We start from the raw sequence: 19,289 nt of genomic DNA on the forward strand, positions 1-19,289 counted from the left end.
AGGTGGGGAGCTGCCCCTTCCCTTTATGCACATTTGAAGAAGAGTGCTGCTTTTTTGTGCCCTCTGCTGATAAATTCGGGGATCAGCCTTCCTGAGGGACATCAGCTGGAGCTCTGAAGCAGATATCCAATGCTTCCTTCCAAAAACCTTGCCACTTGTAATGAAGAAGCCAGACTTGCGCACTGTGTGCCTGATGAGACCCCAGGCCTTGGCAGGCATTGTCAATACAGGTGTGACTGGGTTTTTCGTCAACGCCTCATGATACCTAAGTGACTGTCAATGGTTTGCAGTAGCTTATGAGGTCACACACCCTGTACAAAGAAGCTATTTGTATTTCTGAAGCAGCTCTGTACAGTACATTGCAATATGCAAGTACTTCATTCTGCGTAGTAGTCGAGGTGTAAACTGTCAGATGATTCTGCCCCTTCCCTTCTGGGCAAGATTGCTCAGTTGTCTAGGTCCAGCAGGCAGTGCTGGTAGCTGCTGGCCCCTGTCCCCAGTCATCGCTGGCTTCTCATCTGCTCAGCTCTGCCGTACCCGAGTGTGCCACAGACAGAAGCGGCAGGTCCGAGGAGAACAGGAGCTCTCAGACTTGGCATGCAATAGGCGATACCCTTCTCGTAAAGCAGGATGCTTAAAACATTAAAGTGCAAGAACAGAAGGTGAAATTAAAATGTGAGTCCTGCTTGAAATGTCTGAGTTAGCTGCATCTTTATGCTGTTTTCAAAGTAGATTGCCTATTCTTTTATAATTAAAGCTTGAAATTATTTTATGTATGCTGCAGTGATTGATTTCAGAATAAGAAAGCGTTCTAAGAATTCCTGTGAGAGAAAGCTTTACAATAATTAGTAATACCCTTTTAGAAATTTGAAAATAACCCCATTTCTTTCTCAGTGGTTTTCATCCTATTATTCTTGGCAAACATTCTCCTATGCTGTATTTCTAGTGCTGTGAAAGCCATTCTGGACTGTTGATAGGCTCAAAACTCTATCAGCTTGTAGTCAAATGGCCAGATGCCTCGATCATTCTGTGCTGGGATGCTGTGAGCTACCAAAATACAGACTAGCATTTTGTAAAGAGGCTGCAGTTCCCTATGGTCTAACCAAGAGCTCATGTTGTATCCAGCTTTCTTTGTACTATGAAAAACTGATAAAGGACAGAATTTCCCCTTCCAAGCTTTATTATGCTTTCAGTGCTACTGAATCAGAAATATGTATTCTGTTATACTGTAATTTTGCAATATAATGCATCTTAAGCATATTTTGCTACTGCCAAGTGCCACGAGGTTATTAATATTTTATGAAGCTTCCTCCTATATTAAAAAATAATACTTTCTCTGTCTTGTCTGACATTCAAAAGCCAGAAAAATGCAGAGAAATGAGAAAGAAAACTGTGGAAGAGGAGGACAGTTGAATATCATTTCTGCACCTGTGCAAAGGTTGTTTTCATGCACTAGAAAGCTGAGAGATGCTGCAAGATGAAGCCTGCAGCATATATGGAATAGAGAAACAGGCAAGGCTGGAGGCAGAACCTCTGTATCCATCTGCTGTCCTCACTTGAGTAGTGAGATGCTTCAGTAGGTACTGCAGAGCAACTAGAAAAAAATAACTTCCCTTCCAGAACTGGCAAATATCCCTATTACACAACACACATACAGTGGCATGCTCAGAGAGCATAATTCAACCTTCAAAGTCAAAATGGTTTTCACAAGCCTCCAGATCATACCACCTCTACACACACACATACAAGCTTATTTTTGTGCATTTAAAAGAGGAATTCATTCTTCCACAAGATGTCTAAATTTAAGTTCTTATGTATCTCAGTGCTGCTTCCTAAAATTGCTGATGTGGGTACCTGGTTTTAATATAGCTGCAGCTGATCCCGACTAGATCTGGCTTGTTTTGTTTCGTAGTTCTACTAAAGCTTTGAATCAGATCCGTTCGTGAGGCATCTTGTACGACATACAGAAGTACCCCAGGGCATTGTATAAATTAATATTCCATCCATGATTGTAGCTAGTTGTTAATTTATCATTTGGCAGCCAGAAACAAGAGACTAGATTACTGATTAATTATAATCAGGCTTTATAGAATGCTCACGTGTATGCTGAAGTGGCGGTATTAATGTACTGGTGACAGCCTTTTGCAATCTGCAAGCTATTTTAGTGATAGCAAATCTAGCAGTTTAAGAAATACATAAGAAGTGGTAAACAGTGCCAGTAATTTTAGTTTAGCTAATTAAAATTTTATGACTGGCACAGAGGATTTAAATTTGTGGTATCTTCAAGTTTGGCTTGGGAAATAAAGGAATTCTCAAGAGTTGACTTATGCTGTAACCTGTCATATCTTATTATGCTGCTTCCAACTCTCTCTGATTTAAAACAGAACAAACTTCTATTTGTTCTTCATAAAAAAGGAGAGGAAGCACAGCCCAGTAACTGCAACCAACAAGTACGTCTGGAATACTACCATGATTTCTATCAGTGACTGTTCTAAGAAACCGCATCCCATGATCATCCGAAGAATAATTAGGACTTGCTACCTGGGAAGAAACTTCAATCAAATACCGTAAGGAGATATACATGAATTTTGATAATCATCTGATAGATATTTATCAAATGATATCCAGACAAACACAACAATATGTCCTCTGAAGGATACATGGCTAAAGTGAACAAGCAGATACCTTCTGCTTATGTGGATGCATGGAAGAGGGATGCTCTTCATCTGGGCTCAAACCAGCTGCACTCCAGGTATAGCTCCAGTTATTTGAGTTGGGGAAATCATGCCTGCTCTGGGTTATGAGCGTGGGGGCTTCGGATTTTATATTAAAACAATAATTATTTAAGAAGAAAAGTGTTTACTTTTCAGGCTTTCTAATGAATTCTCATGTTCAGTCTTCCTAATGAATTCTTGTGCAGTGTCACAGGACCAGATATAGCCTGACGTGAAACATGTCATCCTTCATTTATCTCTGCAGCAAAGACATGCAGTTGTGTTAAGGACAGAGCTGGCTGGGGCTGGCTGCTAGCTTCAGGAGGAGGCAGGGCCAGGGCCAGTAATGATTTCTAAAAACCTCTGTCTGTCAGACGCTGTGGCTAGAAAACAGCAGAAAAATCTGACAGCTTTTCACCCAGTCCTGTAATCCAATTTCACTGCCACCATCTTTAGGCAAGACTCTTCTTGTAGTCTGCCAGCTGTGGGAGAAGTGCTGTCAAGGACGGTGACAATAAACGGTACAGCACAGGTGGTTTAGGAACACTGACATGAAACCCTGTCTGGGTGAGTGGTACTTGGAAAAGGGAGAGGCCCCGGGCCTGCTCCTTGTAGGAAGGGCTAAAATGCTACTGTGGGTGCTGGCTCCAAGTGCAAGGAGCCCTCTCATTATTTCAGAGAAGCCAGAAGAGGGTTGTGAGATCTCCAATGTGGTTTTGCCTCTCCCTTTACCCTAAAGAAACGGCTCCTACTGCTTTGAATGGGAACATTTGGTTGTCCTTAGCCTTTGAAAGTGGACACGAGTGACCATAGTTCTCTTCCCACTCCTGTGACTCATTCATTTACTGCATTTTCATTTAGAAGACACTGCTAATTATGAATTGCCTCAGTGCACACTTTGATTTCACAGTAAGAGAGGTGTTAGGTGCCTGCAACGTGTGCTGCTGTGCCTGCTGGAATATATCCTTTTCATGTGGTTTGCACATCGATGCTCTGTACTGCTGCTTATTGCCTTGTATTTATCATGTAGTGTGTCCTATAATTTTCTCATTAGTCACCCTTGTTTCCTAATTCCAAAGTGTTCATTTCTTAGTTGATCTGTTTGAAGTATGTTTTAGAGATATATAGCTATCTGTTTTGCTCATTCCTGATATGCTTCATTTCTTACCCATATGCTCCCTTTTTGACTCTCTAGTCAGTTGCTGTAAGCCTGTTTCCTAACTACCCAAACCTCAGCACTCCTCACAGTTGCAAAAAATAGCAGTCATGCTAAAAAGTGCCTTTACTGAGATAATCAGCTAATTCCTCTGCATCACATCAGTGATAAACAAATTTCAGGAAAGGGCTTAAATTCACTTGAGCTTAAAGGTGAAAAAGTACAGGAAAAAATCTGTTAGATCTGTCTCGTCCTGAGCAAACAAGATATGCTGCAGTTTTGCAATAGTACAGTTGTACTAAATCACGCTGGCCAAGAACTGGAAAGAGCATTCTCATTTGTTGTGCAGTATAATCAAGTGCGATGCAGATTTGCAGACCTGCACAACAGTGATAAGACATCAACACTTATTTTTATGCTGCATCAAGTGTAAACAGGAGCAGTTTGGGGTATAATGTAGTGGATTTTTGCCAGTGTTTCATTTATTGTCTGTAGCCAGTGACATGTAGGCATTATTTATGCAGAGCAGCGGCTGGTTTATTTATTTATTTTTTTAAATAGTTGCCATAATTGTGGTTTGGAATGCAAAGATAATCTTTCTAGATTAGAAAACACTGGGTTTAAGACTTTAGGCCGTAGGTAGGTAGCTAATCCTCAACCCCTTGAGCAATTTTAGAGCCTTCAGTTTTACTGGTTGTATTGTAAAGGTGACACTATTCATACAGTTAGGGATTTGCAGGATTGGGCTTTTTCATTGCTGAAGCACTAACATTTATTTTTAATAAGATGCTCTAGTCCTTCCGTGCAGACCTGTGAAATGGTTGCTGCTTCATAGATTACGGTGATGTTTTGGGGCTGCAGTTAGAGCAGAAAAGGGAAATAAAAATAAGTAAGAATAGATAGCTTGTGTCATTATGGTTTGGCGTCAAACTGATCAAAACTGAATTATCTTTGCCTAGCTGCATAAAATCTGCAATGACTACAGTAATTTGGAGTAGAGGCAAATAGGGACATTTTTAAGTGGATTTTGAGACATTTCATAATAATTGTAATAGGCTACAAAGCAACTGATGATATGCTACTTAGAACTGATAGAAGAGAATTACATGTATTTGATTTCTTATAGTTTAATATATTTTCCTTCACATAAGGTATATAGGCACGTATTTACTTACTGACTCTCACATGACATAGAGGAGTTTTTTTTCTTAATTCAGTTCATTTCTAAGGTCCTTCTGTGTTATTTCACATCTGTCCTTTTCAACTAAAATTCAAATCCATGCCTCTAGCACTATTTATGAAATAATTGATTTCTGGAAAGTAATAAACAGGCTAATTATTTTAAAATTTCATTTAAGTTCAATTATGTATTGGCTTTAAGTATCCTTTTATATATAATTGTGTCTGTGTATGTTTTTCAGGAAACCTAGTTGTTATAAAACCAATGGTAATGGGTAGATTGTACAAATTGCCCTAGGAAAAATAGAACTGGTGGTCTCTGGTGCAGACCAAACTGTATACTGGACTACAGGGAAGTGGAGTCCATGATAGCATAAGAAAGATACTGTGGCATCTTGAAAAGTGGCAATGAAGCAGGCTGTAAACTGTAGTAAGTGTTACTAGCTAGCTAAATGGGATTCCTAAAGAATTTGAAATATACTTAAAATTCCAATTATGTTGGTCTGAAATTAAAGTTTTGTCATTATAAGATTAGACATGTTCAAGTGAGACTAGATTACTGCAAAGTATGTACTCTTAAGTGTTTTTATGCTGGTGATATTTTTATGGATCTTCTTCAAGAGAATATAGCTGTCACTATAAAAGCAGGACATTCTTGACAGTTTCCAGGCGCTTTCTAAATGACGAGTGTATTGGGAAATAGCAGTTTAATGAGGAAGTGCACTTTTCTCCTAGATTTGTTTTCCTGTAGTGTAACTTAAATATCCAAGTGTAGAAATCAGAGAGCTTAATAGATCGATCAGGATTTGTTTACAGTTAAAATGTACATTACTTTAGTATTCAGAGTGGATGTAAGCCAAATTGTACAGTGCTTTTCCTAACAAGAAGAATGTAGGTTATCATCACCAGCGTGTATGCTGGTAGATGCAGTCAGTGTCAGTATTCTGAGTTAACTTTTGTTTCCTTTGTTCCTACGTGCCCCTTGCTTGGCGATACATGTTTTATGACAGAGTCCCTGCTGGAACGTATCTTAAAAAAAATCAGTGAAATTAAGAAAAACCTGCAATTGGGAACTTCACGAATGAGCCATATACTTAGTATAAATTCAAATGAAGTCTAGTAATTTCACTAATAACTTGGAGAAAGTTAGGTCTAATCACCCAGGGCCAGCGGTGGAATAAGGATAAACTGTTCTTAGGAATTGTCACGTATCTGCAGATTTTTTAATTTTTTTTTTGTAGGGGGTCTTACTTGACTTTTCCGAATTTAATGTTTTCTTTGCTGAAGTCCTAAACCCTTAGATACTGTAGAGTCTATTGATTTTGTTCTCCATGCTGCAGCTAATGAAATGGATGAAAGCATATGGTGATGAAAACACTAGGGGTTCTTCATCTTCACGACACTGTACAGATACTGGAGTGGGTAACTATCATCCTCATTTTCACCTATTATCTGAAATGTTTTGTTACTTTTTCTGTTTTTTTTTTTTTTTTTTTTTTTAATTTTTTTTTATTTTTTAAAAAAAGGAAAAGTAATTTTGCAGAACCAAAATTTTGATGTTCTGTTTTATTTAGCACCTGGGACCTCAGAGTGCAGTACTTAAATGAAATCATCATATATTAGCATATAAATTAAGCCAGCCTGGCACTCTGAATTTCTGCAGACACTTTTTTCAGAAATTAAAAAAAGTTCTTCCTGCTGGCACAAGCATGAAGAAGTCTGTTCGTGTCCCAAGTATAAGTAACAGAACAAAGTCTGTCTGGTTTTACATACAGGAACTGAACACACTTCTAAGGTGATAATTAGAGGTCGTGATCTTTTTCTTTAAGAAAAAAATTTTAGAATTTAAGAATTTAATAGGATTTAGAATTTAAGGTGGTATAAAATGTACCTTGTACGTCAAGAAAAAGTTAATAAACTGTTACTGTTTCACTTCTCTTTTTACATAAACTGAACGAAAAAATAATTTGGATTTTAGTTTATATGTACACAGACAGGTAATATACTAACATGTAGGTGTAGTGGTTCATAAAGAATTGCTAAGGGAAGCCTTAGCCGGTGCCAAAGATACAGAACATTTTAAGGGAGAGTAATTTATCTGCAATATATAATCTGTTTGGGAATTTGATGGAAACATTTAAAATTCTGTAAATGGACAGATAAATAAAGGCTGTCTTCACATTACATTTTGTGCATTTTTTCACCCCAAAATATGAGTAGAATGTGTTAGTATATTATGTTAAAAAGAGTACAAGTTTGTGTTTATCATGGACATTATTAAATACTTGATGCTTACTTAAGGTACTTAGCACCTTACATGATCAATGTAATTTCTGTAGCACCAGGAATAATACCTTCAGGAGAAATTTTAGTTAGTTCTCTTGGCAATTCTTGGGAGTAAAGTCTGCATACTGCCCCAAAACAGGCAAGATCCTCATGCAAACATTTAAATATTTTACAATGAATTAAAATAGAAAAACAGATGTTTATTTATTTGGGAAGGGCCTGGAATTGCTTCAGGACTTGTGTAATTCAGACGATGTTAAAAGTATACGTTTTTGTCCTGATCTATGTTTCACTCAGATGGAGGAGCTGATCAGAGGTAAAATGTCTGTCTGTTCTTTCTATTGCATAACCCAGAGACGATTTGGCTCCCTGTACCCTTCTGCTTCCCACATTACTTGTAATAACAGACTCCATTTATTACTCAAGCTCAACTTGAGTTATTTATTTGTTGTACGAGTTCTAGGTTATTCAGAACAGCTGTAGAAAGCTCTGAAGAAAGATTATTTTTTGGAAAAAAAATTCTTACAAACTCAATCTTACTGTTTATTCACTAGGCATAGTTGTTCTGAGCCTTTTGGAGAATTATGTCCTTTGTGCAATATCTTGGCATAGTAGCCTCTGTTTGCCCTCTCAAGCAGAAGCATTAGTCCTCTGTTTTGGTGATTCCTTTCTAACTTTGTGCCTCAACATGATGATGAACAGATCTGCTCTGCCATGGCAGTAGGGTACAGCACCGATCTTTCCCATTCCGGAAAGTTAAAGTTATTCCCTCCTTGACCTTTTAACAAAACATAATTGCTAGAGCTTTGTTTAACTGAAATCCATGGGGTCCATCAGGTCAGCTTTGCTAGGAAACCTAGCAGCATTTCTGTAAATGCTAAGTTGGGATGCTATTTATTCATTCAGAGTGCATACATGGTTCTGTGGGTTAGACATAGAAAATTGCTGCAGTATGGTGCAGTGGTACATCAGCTCGCTGCCACCTTTTGGCACTGATCCCAAAGGTTGAATCTTACTTATCGCAGCCAAGTTTTACAGTACTTGTAAGCCCTACTGTGTAAAGGACTGGAGAAAATTAACTGATCTCTAATTGGAGATCTCAAGGACAGTATAATAAGACAACGCAGTAATATAACAACGCACAATGCAGTATAAATGGCAGATTGTATAATTGTATTTCACAAGAAACGCATCCCAGTAAGTAGAGAGAATGTGTTTAGAATGCTACAGAACCAAGTTATTACAGCAAGATCAATTAAATGGGATTGACCTCAGAGGCCTATTTAAATGGCTTTGGTAGGAAGCATTAATATCTTGGGTACAGTTTCTAGGAAATGTACCATCTGAGCTGTAACTTTGTTTCCCAGACTTTTAATATGTGAATAGAAATTTAGTGACTTAGTTATGTAAGATTGCATAGCTTTCAATTAGAGTATTAACTTCAAAGGCATTTTAGTTTTGGAAACCACCAGAAACTGAGTCTAAAAACAAACCCCTTCCTCTAAAATTTCATGAGACTTACTGTTTCTGCTTAAAATCTCATACTTGCATGACTGCAGCAACTGTTTAAGAAGAGCAATGGTGCAAAAGTTGCGGATGGAAAAGCCAGGCATACTGAAATACAGAAGAGAACTTTACTTTTGATGATTACTTCCTGTTGCAATAATTTTAGGTAGCTTCATTATAGAAAGTTAAGAATTAATTTCTCAAGTTATCTTTAACCGTAATGTGTGATAAAAGACAGAAGTAGCAATTCTTTTTACATACACGTAGATGTCCTTTTAACATCTCTATAGTCTAGCTTCACTAGTTTTTTGAGAGCTATCTATTTGCAAGACTAGTGAGGATAAAACCCTACAGAGATGAACAGTTCAAGAGCTGCAAAACTGCAGGAGAGGTTTTCTTATCCCTGATAAGAATTTCCATCTCATCTTCATCTAAAAGTGCCAAAGTGTTCCTGCACCTCTATCCCACCAGTACCTCTGCAGCACAGGAGGCGCAAAAGTAGCTTGGCAAACTGAGTTTCTGAGAACCCTATGCAATGATGCTATTAAACAATTGATCTGGTATTATGTAGTTGAATATTCAAAAAGCATGTGGAATATTAAATATATCACTTACTGTAGGTGAAGTTTCTTCATAATCTTATCCAGCTTCTGCAGAGACATCATCTGTGTTCTGAACTGCACTGCTTCAACTATTCTTTTACAGAGATAATCTTCAAGAGTCTGGTCTACATCCTGTAGGAAAAAAAAAAAAAAAGGAAAAAAAAAACATAAAACATAATTCTTAATACAGAATACTCATCTGCTATCTAAAAAAGGGAAGTATGCATGGAAAATTCAGGTTAAAAGTAGCATTTCAGATAAATATACCTAATTTAATCTGCCAAACCACTTAACATCAGTTTATATTTTGTTTCACAGTTATATTTTTGTTAGAGTGATGAGGATATTTAGCAGTATATAATATATACTTTCTATGCCTCATACATATATATATTATTTTACATAATCTTAATGCATTTAATTATTTATATACTGGAATGAGCACATGGATTTAACTGAGAAAGATATGAGATCATGCATAGCGTTACCATTAAGGTTTTGATCTGAATGAATTGGTAAGATGGAAGTTCAGCTGTCATTAACCTAGTGGGTAAAAAAACTTTTTATAGGTCATTTTGATCCTTATTCAAACTCTAACACACACATCAAGGTGACCTCTTCTCTTATCTGAGAACGGATGCTCTACTGAGAAATGCAATGTATTAAGCAGAGATCACAGTAACTTAAAATGACTGTGTGCCTGTTCATTTAACAAAGTGATTTTTTAAAAAATTTCTTTTAATACTTGTGTGGATAGGAAAATGCTAATACATACTTTGTGGAAGAAATTAGATGATAGCACAGCATCACATTGTACACGTTGAAGATGTATATAAAAACTTAAGGAGGTAGAAATATCCCCCCCCAGCCCACTGTTCCTCTCATCTCTGAGACCAAGCCGCACTCTCACTGCTGCAGAGCTGCTTTCTGTTTTAAGACTTCTCATTCTGGTAGTCAAAGATCAAAACCATTGCTCTGTTCTCGACTACCTTTGACATTTCCAGCATGTTTTTCTTCTTGAAATTTTTCCTTCTCCTGTCACTCTTTAATGGCTCTGTCCATTTCTGTTCCCTAAATGTGTTTTTTTTTTTTTTTTTTTTTTTCTTCAAGATGTTGTCCTAAGGAATCTTTCTTTTCCTGTAGAACTCTGTACAACTCTGTCCAATGTTCTTTATTATTTTTCTCCACGCCTTTAGCATCAGTAAATCTCAAACACAAGTTCAGTTACATGCTCTAGACAGAGAATTAATACTTCTATTCCAGGCTTACTGTCTTCTGCTCTAATTGTTAGTTGTTCTCTTAATATTCCTAAAACACAAATATCCTTTTGACACATCTATAAAACAGTCTTTGTATTTTTCCTCATACTCCTGTTGCTTCCTTCCTTAATCACTGTAGACAATGCTTTTTCACTTATTATTCCAGCCTGCAGATAACATCTCTCTTTTTATGTGCCTTCTTAAATGTAGCATATTCTTTCAGTATCACATCCATGTACATAAACTTCTTTTACAAATTCTAATTAAGTCATGTCTGATTTCCATAACATTTCCTCTGACCTTGGTGAATGCAATTTTTTTTCTTGTGTATAATCAGTACCACCACTACAAAGATCATTTCCTTACACTTCCTGATGTGACTACATTGCCTTCTCTCTTGTCAGCACTGCTTCCTTTTCCATTATAATGCTACTACTACTAATGATTAAAAATATCTGGCTGTTCAAGTGAAAACTTCTAAAGTCCTTATTTTCGGTTCATCAGCCAGCTGAAGAGATGGGACTTCATTAACACATTTACTTTTTAATAAACATTTTGTGCCTGTTCCAATGCTGGCTTTTGCATCTAGGAGATGGTGCTATGGAACACTTGGAAAGACTTATTTATATCCTGCAAGTTAATTATTGAAACTTTATTTTGCTGTACTATCCACCTACCAAAAAAAAAAAAAAAAACAAACAACAAAAAAACACCACCAAAAAAAAAACAAAAAGCAAGCAACTGAAGTGCTAGTGCTTACTGCCATTGACCCGGTATCGCTGTCTTTGTATTCTGTTTTATGGGATTTACTTTGTAGCTGAATCATGCATTTCTTAGAATATGGAAAATCTTACTGTTCTGTGTTTGACCAACCACTGCAAATATTATGTCTAAGTACTTTGTAGTATGAATAGTAAAACATAATAGACTCAATTAATTTCCTCTGACTCAGTGAACTGCCAGCACAAGGAAGAAGAAGATGTAGTTCTACCCTTCACATGAGGAAGGAGAGAAATAAATATGAGATAGCTCTTTACCAAATCTACTTCAGCTCATTCTTCTCAAGTATTATACTAATAATTTCCTTTGTCCAGTAGGATAAAATGTAGTTTAAACTTAAGTTTTATCTTCTCCAATAAGAATTAGTTTAAAATGTTTATGGAGTATAGGGCATGATCACAGTTTCTCTAGAAGGAGGCACAAATTAATTCTTTTTAGATAATACAATGGATAAGATATAAAATATATATATAACGTGTAAAGTTGGATTCTGTTGTGAATTTTGAGCATCAGTATACATGTTATGTCCATTTCTGTACCTTATTTAAAATGACTTTGAAGGTCTGACTATATGGTCTCTGGAGAGATGAAGGAGAACTTCAGTCCTCAGAAGTTAGTCGTGTCTTTTATTAGAAACATGGAAAAGAAAGAAGTTGAGAACAGAGAGTGCCTGTGTTTCCTGGTGTGAGACACCTTACTTTTTCTAGGTTTAAGTTTGTTCTGGAGAAGAGGTGAGGTGATCTGAAATTTAAAACTCCCAAATGATGCCGGTAAAATTTTTCCTTCTCGTTTCTTTCCCCATTAAGAGTTCAAATTTCCCCCCACATATTACTCCAAAAGTATTCATGACGTTACCTTGCCTATAGGCCTAGGTGATTTCCTGCCCTTGTTCTGAAAGGTGCATTTCTGCTTCCACGTCATTTTGGTCTGTGGAGCATTCACCAGTGATACAGCTATGTCAGAAGTGAGCAATTTAGCATCAGAGAACTTTATACTGCTGTTCTTGAACAGATGGTACCCTTACTCATTTTGTAAGCATAAATTACTACTAAGCTTAGAATAATTTATTCACTCCTTAGAAGTGTAGCCAGTAGCTTACTAGCTAGCTGCATGAGTTTTCACATCCATCAGCTCAATCAGTGATCCAAAAGCAAAACCCTGCTCTTGGCACATCACGTTCCTTTTGTGACACTCCAGGGAGGACTTTAGGCCCCTGAACCAATAGATGAATCAGGATTTCTTTCACCTCTGCAATAATGCTATGGAGGATCATCTTACTAGAAAGCCTCCAGGCATGGTTCAATGCACATTACCAACATAGCTTAAAACAAAGTTATGCATGTGGAAAAAAGCAATGCAATAGAAATAGCTTAAGGACACTTCCTATACGTATTGTAAAGAACGTGCTGCTGGTTGTAGTTTTTTGGAATGTTAGAGTTCCTGTGAAGCCGAGGAGACATTTGAAGGAAATTACTGTGTGCTTTGATTTCTCCTGTTCCTGAGTAGATTTTGGGCTCAGCTGTTTGGATGAATTTCAGTCAAGGTCTGAAAACACAGCTGAAGAATGAGAAAACACTGTTTAAGAATGACCATAATATAATACTAAAACTTTTAAAATCTTGCAGGTACAGGATTTGATAAGCATATAGAAATAGTGGTGCCCTAAGGCAAATGCATAGACAACAGACCCCTGAGAATCAAAGGCTAATTCTACAAACCCTGTTTTAAAAACAAAACAAACAAAAAAACCAACAAACTACATCTTGATTTCCTCATGCACCCTCTCTCCCTTGTGTACAACACTGGCTCATCCTAATGTGCACATTTTCTTCCCTACTATGATTTTGCTGTCATTGCTTTGATTCCTTAGGTCTGTTTGTTAAAGCATGCTTGTCAAGTAGAGGAGAATTGCGTCCAGCCGGGTCACTCCCTGCACTGTATGTGGGGTTCTCACTCGTAGCGTGTAGGCTGCTGGTAAGTCTGGACTGGTTGTGTCTTACTAGTAGGAAACCCCTGCAGCAGATGTGGTCTGAATTCTCTGTCAACTGCTATGAAATGGGCTCATGTTCTTTTTACCATTGTGGTTTAAAGGAGATAACAAGTTTTTTGTTTTTAAATGACCATCTATGAAACCTTACTTTCATTAAAATGGACAGATGCCAGATTTTTGGATACATGTTTATCACATGAGGGCCAAAAGCAGATTGAGTCACATTATACTAGGAATTGTAAAACCATAACTGGTATAGCTGTTAATACAGAAAGATGTTTTCTTTATTTTAACTCATGGATGCTTCCGATTTTGGGTGGTTTTCTCACCTTGCAGTAGGCAAGAGGTACTAAGCAGATAGCATGTAATCTAAAATTTTTACAAACTAAGAAACACTTAATTCAGTGGAATTCTTTCAATTCAGGAGAAAGATTCTGACATTCCTTTTTGACCATCAAGCATTTTATCTGTTCATGTCAAACTTTATTTACGTTCTTTCAGACGCAAGAAAGATCATATCAGACTGTTAATTGCTAACAACGGTGTATTAAGATGTTTTTGTGGCTATTTTCCCTGGATAATAGGTGGCTGTCAGTATATTTTGAGGTGTTTTGGTCTTATGTTTCGGCTCAATATGTTCCATTGAAATAAATTAGGAATATATATTGGGTATATAATATGGGTATATAAAAATCTGTTTAAGAAAATACAATAAAGCAGGGTCAGACAGGGAGCTACAGACCAAGATTTCCAACAGCTTCTGAAAGGAGATCCTCTATGACTCAATTTTTCCACATGCAAATTGTGAACATTTTCCTCCTTAACATATTCCGATGATTAACCAACTAATGTCACTCAACATGATGATCAATACGAGTTGTTTTTCTCACAGAGGAGACACTTCCCAGAGAGAATCCAGAATAAGTGGTATGATCAGAACTGGCTAAGAATGGAGGAAGCAGCCACTGGGATGCCTTTAGTTTCCGCTCCTGCAGATTGGCCTGAAGCTTTCTAAAGCATCCCATCAAGTAGAAGCTCTTTACGAGTATGTATTGCAGAATTTGGCACTTGAAAAACAAAGAAACCAAGTTTCCCTTATTATATCTAGAAATAGGAATTTCTGTAGCAATTGATCATTCCAGGTCTATGAGCCTGAAAGATGACTGATTTGTTCCCAACTCCATCTGCCTAATTAAGTTTTCTCCTGTAGAAAACTTTAAATAACGTTTCCTCTCTATGCAGACATGAAGCAGCAGTCTCAAGGTTGCTTTACACAGCCAGAGCAATGGCCACTCTTGTGATCCAAATGCTCTGAGTCAAAGGAGACCTTCACGTTTTGTTTTGTGGAAAGAAATCAATTTCTTAGAGTAGGGAAGATCAGATGGTAACCTGCTGGGAATGAAAACGGGCAACAGTAAGCAGTAGACAGGAAATCCTATATAACTGTGCTGAGTAGTTGTAACAATAATGTAAGTAATAGATGCTGGAAAAGCTAACAATACAAAATAGTAATATTGCTGTCCTTGAACTGTCTAGGATAAAAATGCTTTACCAGATTCCTAGTTTGTTCTAGGTCAATCCAAGTTGTGTTTACTGTGCTTTTGTTACATTTCTGCTTATATAGCCTGTATCTTCCTGCCCATTAATCTGCCATCATAAGGTCTAAGAAACTCTGGCCCATAAGTGAATTGACACATGGGCTACACACGTTGGACAGACACTACAGCTCTGTGCAGCATGCCCCATGTGAACAGGGCTGTGGTCTAATGGCAAAGCATGAGCCTGATGCTACTGTCGGACCCCTAATGTCTGATTACGAGATAAGAGCACAGAGCATTCTAGCTGGTCTCCAAGAGCCAGTATAATTTCTGTACTGTGGCATTTTTATAGTTTTCTATCACTTTAACTATGCCTGCAGGACTTGTGCAGCAGTGCTGCACACCAGAACCACCACTGCCTCTGTGTGTTTGGAGTTACCACTTCAACAGCTTGCGCCCGCCAGCCCCAAATACAGCGCTGACATCCCAGAGGGAGATTAGTCAAAAATCTGGCATAGATGTTAATTTTTAGTCTTGGAAATGCGCAGTGTGTCATGGCTTTACTCCACTGAACAGCTAGTGGGCAGGTGTTCTAAAGATACTGCAGCGTATAAATGATAATTTAGGACAACTTAGAGTGATCTTACCTCTGGGCTTTGCAAGTGTAAGCCTCAGGATGAGAACAGAAGAATACCTTGGCATAGTCTTAGATCACCTGACACACTGTAAAATTCATCTCCTAGGCCTCCTGTCATTAGTTTCAACAGCGTGTTCCTTAACGGTGACATTCTTGTCTATGCTGCATGGGTGGGTTTTCTCATCAGTATCTGTCACTATCCTTTGTCTGGCTGCTGATCCTTTCACAGCATTTTCCTTTTGCTTTGCCAGTCTCTGCTCCCTTTCCTATCTTCCTTTTATTCTCATTTGTCAAGTGCCACATTCTGAGGACATCCCCTGCCACCTATCTGCACATAACTGCAAGTCCTCTTAAAGAAGTCTTTTAAGTTTAGAAGCTGTTTTATAAGCCTTCAAACGTTGCCATTCATTCTTCACTGATGTCTTTGAAATAGACAAGTTAACGCAATAGAAAATAAGGATGATGACATAAATACGCTAATATTCCACTTCTCAGATACTGTAGGATTCTAAGAGTCCTGCAGTTCGTGCATTCCTAGAAGCATGCAGTTCAGAAAGCATCAGATTTCCTGAACCAGGTTTTGCTTCACCTAGCAAATCAATAGTAGATTAAGGTGTAGTGTACTTCATCATTTCTTGAGACATAGAAGAAAAAAAATTTACTTGCTTCAAAATACCTGTTTATTTTTCATTTATCATTTTTACCTACTTCAAAATTTCAGCTTTTTAATGAAGATAATGTTTCACCTTCATGTATTTATTAAAATACACATACTTTTATTGAAATTACCAGATGTGGAAAACCATATTGAACATCACTATAGCTATTCTGAAGGATTCAGATCCTGTTTGGATAGTTATAAGTTCATTCACTTGTGCCTCTCCTAAAGTATCTCTTGTTGCTTTCATCTAAAGCATAATTACTATAACAGAAGTAGTTAGGGACAGTCTTTTGTTAATAGGTTGATGGGGAAGAGGAGGTATATTTGGTTTAATAGATGCTGCTTTATTAAACATGCTGAGATGAAAATATACGTGTACTAATTGGCTTGCTTTGCGAGGTCATGTTTTTCCCTAGTTAAGGGAAGTAATGGTTTCCCAGCTGCTATGGCTTCCTGGGGATACCAAACTGCTGTGAATTATACCATCTTTGCAGTGAAGTGTTTTGATGGTGACCAGAAATGTTTGCATAGTGTAATGATGCAGCCTAAAACCAAAGCAAAAGCAACAGGAGCGCTGTGGTCTCTAGCTATTAAGTTCTTCCTGTGTTCAGTTTAGGATTACAATTCAGATTTATTTGTGCAGAACCTTCCACAGAAGGAGCAATTTGGAGAAGTATCTTCATCTGTGCATGATCCTAGATGGGTACTCAGGACCCGAAGGCATTTTTAACTCTAGGGTAAGATACAGCAGAGACACAATTCTGGCTTCCCACAGATCAACTTCGTCTTTAAAGGGTGTTAAATGTGTGGTTCTTCTGCCTTGACTTCTCTGCTACAGTTTTCCAGCAAGTCATATAAAAAATAATGGGCCTATCAAAGAGATAGTAAATTTTATCAAGATCCAGCTTCCTGCACAACTTGATGTGATTTGTGTAAAGTTGCTTGCCCTTTTTGTGAAAAGTGAAGCTCTACCTCTGTATATATATATAAAAAGGATGTTAATGGCTACAAACCAAGACTTGCTCAAGAGTGTTAAGGAAGTCGGGGATAGAGACAAAATGAGCCTCTTTCTCTTTGGCATCTAAGACAGAACTCTTAATTGCTAAACTATTTTAACTCTGAAATAACTCTAGAAGACGTACAGACTCTTAGTCTGTGGCTGTGCAGAGCAAATGGACTACCTACATCCCCTCTTCTTGACCTCTTACAGATTCTGTGCCCTCGTTTTCCTATCTGGGTCTCCCAGAATTGGCAGTAGGTTAAATTTAAGTTTGCCACCTGCTAGCAAAAGTTATGCCTATTTACCCATTGTCCCCCTACTGAAGAAGTGACTTTATATGGAAATTGTAATTAGCCTTAACTAAGAGATGTAAAAAAAAAATAAATAAAAATTGAAAGATTTTAGTTTTTCTTAGTTATTTTTTTTCCAGATAGAGAAACCTCTGAAGAGTGCGTTCTTCTGTGATGGCACTACTTCTTGTATGGCACAAACTGTATGGTGCAGAAAAGCGTTGTAGCTCATAGCAACCAAACAGCTGCTTTGGAGGACTTTATTCCAACCTCAGTTATTAATTCCTACACTTCTGTTGGCACAGTGGCTGTGGAAATGTAACACTAGATTTTTTTTTTCTGTTCCTTTTATTCAGGAGTGTTTATTTTGTTCCTTTTGAACGTATATCTGGCTATCCTATGTCATTTTTGAATTTGTAATAATTTAATGTAGGAAGCAATAGTCTATATTTCAGTATATCTTCTATTTAATGGAGGATGCTAATGTGACGTGTATAGAATTATTTTCCCTAGTTGATTCTCCTGGGAAAGATTATTTTAGGCTGTAGTTGCCACTGATGGCTATTAATACAGGCAGTGAGCTAATCTGCATTTCACACAGCAGAACTCTTTATCAGACACAGCACAGGCATGCAAAGAGATAAGAGCAGCAGCAGGTCTCCAGGCAGTGGAAAAAGGGTACGGATGGCAAAGACTGAAGGAAGATTTTCAGGAGACACAAATGCCAGTTGACACCTGACTTCATTCATGAATTTGAAGTGTACCAAATCTCCTCTAAATCCCCAAAATGATTCCTGTTTATATTACACATTTAAAGGAGAACTGCAGATATTTAGATATTTTTCAGTAATGTGACAGGGTTGGGGCCAGGCCAAGAAACAGTGAAATGTCCTCCAGTGAAGCTATGCACATTTGTGACTTTCACATTCTTGCTCTATTTTAAGAAGTGCATCCTATTCTGGGACTATCATTTCTTCTCTAAAATGTTCTTCCGGAGATGAAGAACAGGTCAAACATAGAGGCAACATCTCTTTCCTCTCACTAGCTCTTCCTCCCCCGTTCAGTACAGGTGCAATAGAAGGGGATGCGCTGCAGCTTCACCATCTGCGGATCCCACTGTTCAGGGGAGTGCTGAGCTCGGCGATTAAGCTGCCTTCCCAGTTGCCTTGAACCAGGCTACAGACTGGCTCATGTTTCAAAGTCATTTTCAGTCCCTTCTGATTTCTTTGCAGAATAATTTCTCTCATATCCTAAAAATCCTCTGAGTATGTTGTCTCTGGATGTAGACTAAGCCACTTGCCACTGCATAATCTAAAATTATTTTGATTATTTATGTCAGAATGTAAAATACTACAATACTCTAAACAATACAGAAAATACTGTATTTATTTTAATGTTTTTAACCAATAAATGTGTATTTCATGTCTTACAAGTACTTGCCAAGACATTTGATTGAAGTCAGACTAAATTTTTCTCCAATACAGCATGTTTAAAGAAAAGTACATAACGAACAGGAGATTCTCTTTTAGTTTTTAGATTTCAGATGCTTTTCTTTAATGCTCTGGAACTAAGAGTTTTAATACAGTTTGTATGGGTAGCTGAGGACATCTGAAGTCTCTGATGTTCCTGGGCAGCATGAATTAAATTTATCAATTTATCAGCAATAGGACGCAGTTACAGCTATTAGCTCA

The 19,289-nt window shown here is 37.5% G+C and overlaps 1 protein-coding gene and 1 long non-coding RNA gene across 5 annotated transcripts in view; one reads left to right on the forward strand and one right to left on the reverse strand.

The window, feature by feature from the left end:
• Positions 1–19,289, forward strand: part of APBA2 (amyloid beta precursor protein binding family A member 2) — a 96,678-nt gene that overhangs the window by 14,720 nt on the left and 62,669 nt on the right. The window contains exon 1 of one of the 4 annotated variants that reach the window (XM_084532245.1): positions 2,557–2,752. The exons of the other annotated variants lie outside the window; for them this stretch is intronic. The gene's annotated coding sequence lies outside the window, so the exon portion shown is untranslated. Of the gene's footprint in view, positions 1–2,556; positions 2,753–19,289 lie in introns of those variants that run through there. 4 annotated transcript variants of the gene reach the window in all.
• LOC311442719 overlaps positions 8,828–19,289 on the reverse strand; it is a 37,593-nt gene continuing 27,131 nt past the window's right edge. The window contains exons 2-3 of the long non-coding RNA XR_014696811.1: positions 9,457–9,575; positions 8,828–8,949 (exon numbers count right to left, since the gene is read on the reverse strand). This is a non-coding gene — a long non-coding RNA (uncharacterized lncRNA). The remainder of the gene's footprint in view (positions 8,950–9,456; positions 9,576–19,289) is intronic.

Source organism: Aythya ferina, assembly GCF_964211825.1.
Source record: "Aythya ferina genome assembly, chromosome: 11".
NCBI classification, from domain to species: Eukaryota; Metazoa; Chordata; class Aves; order Anseriformes; family Anatidae; genus Aythya; species Aythya ferina.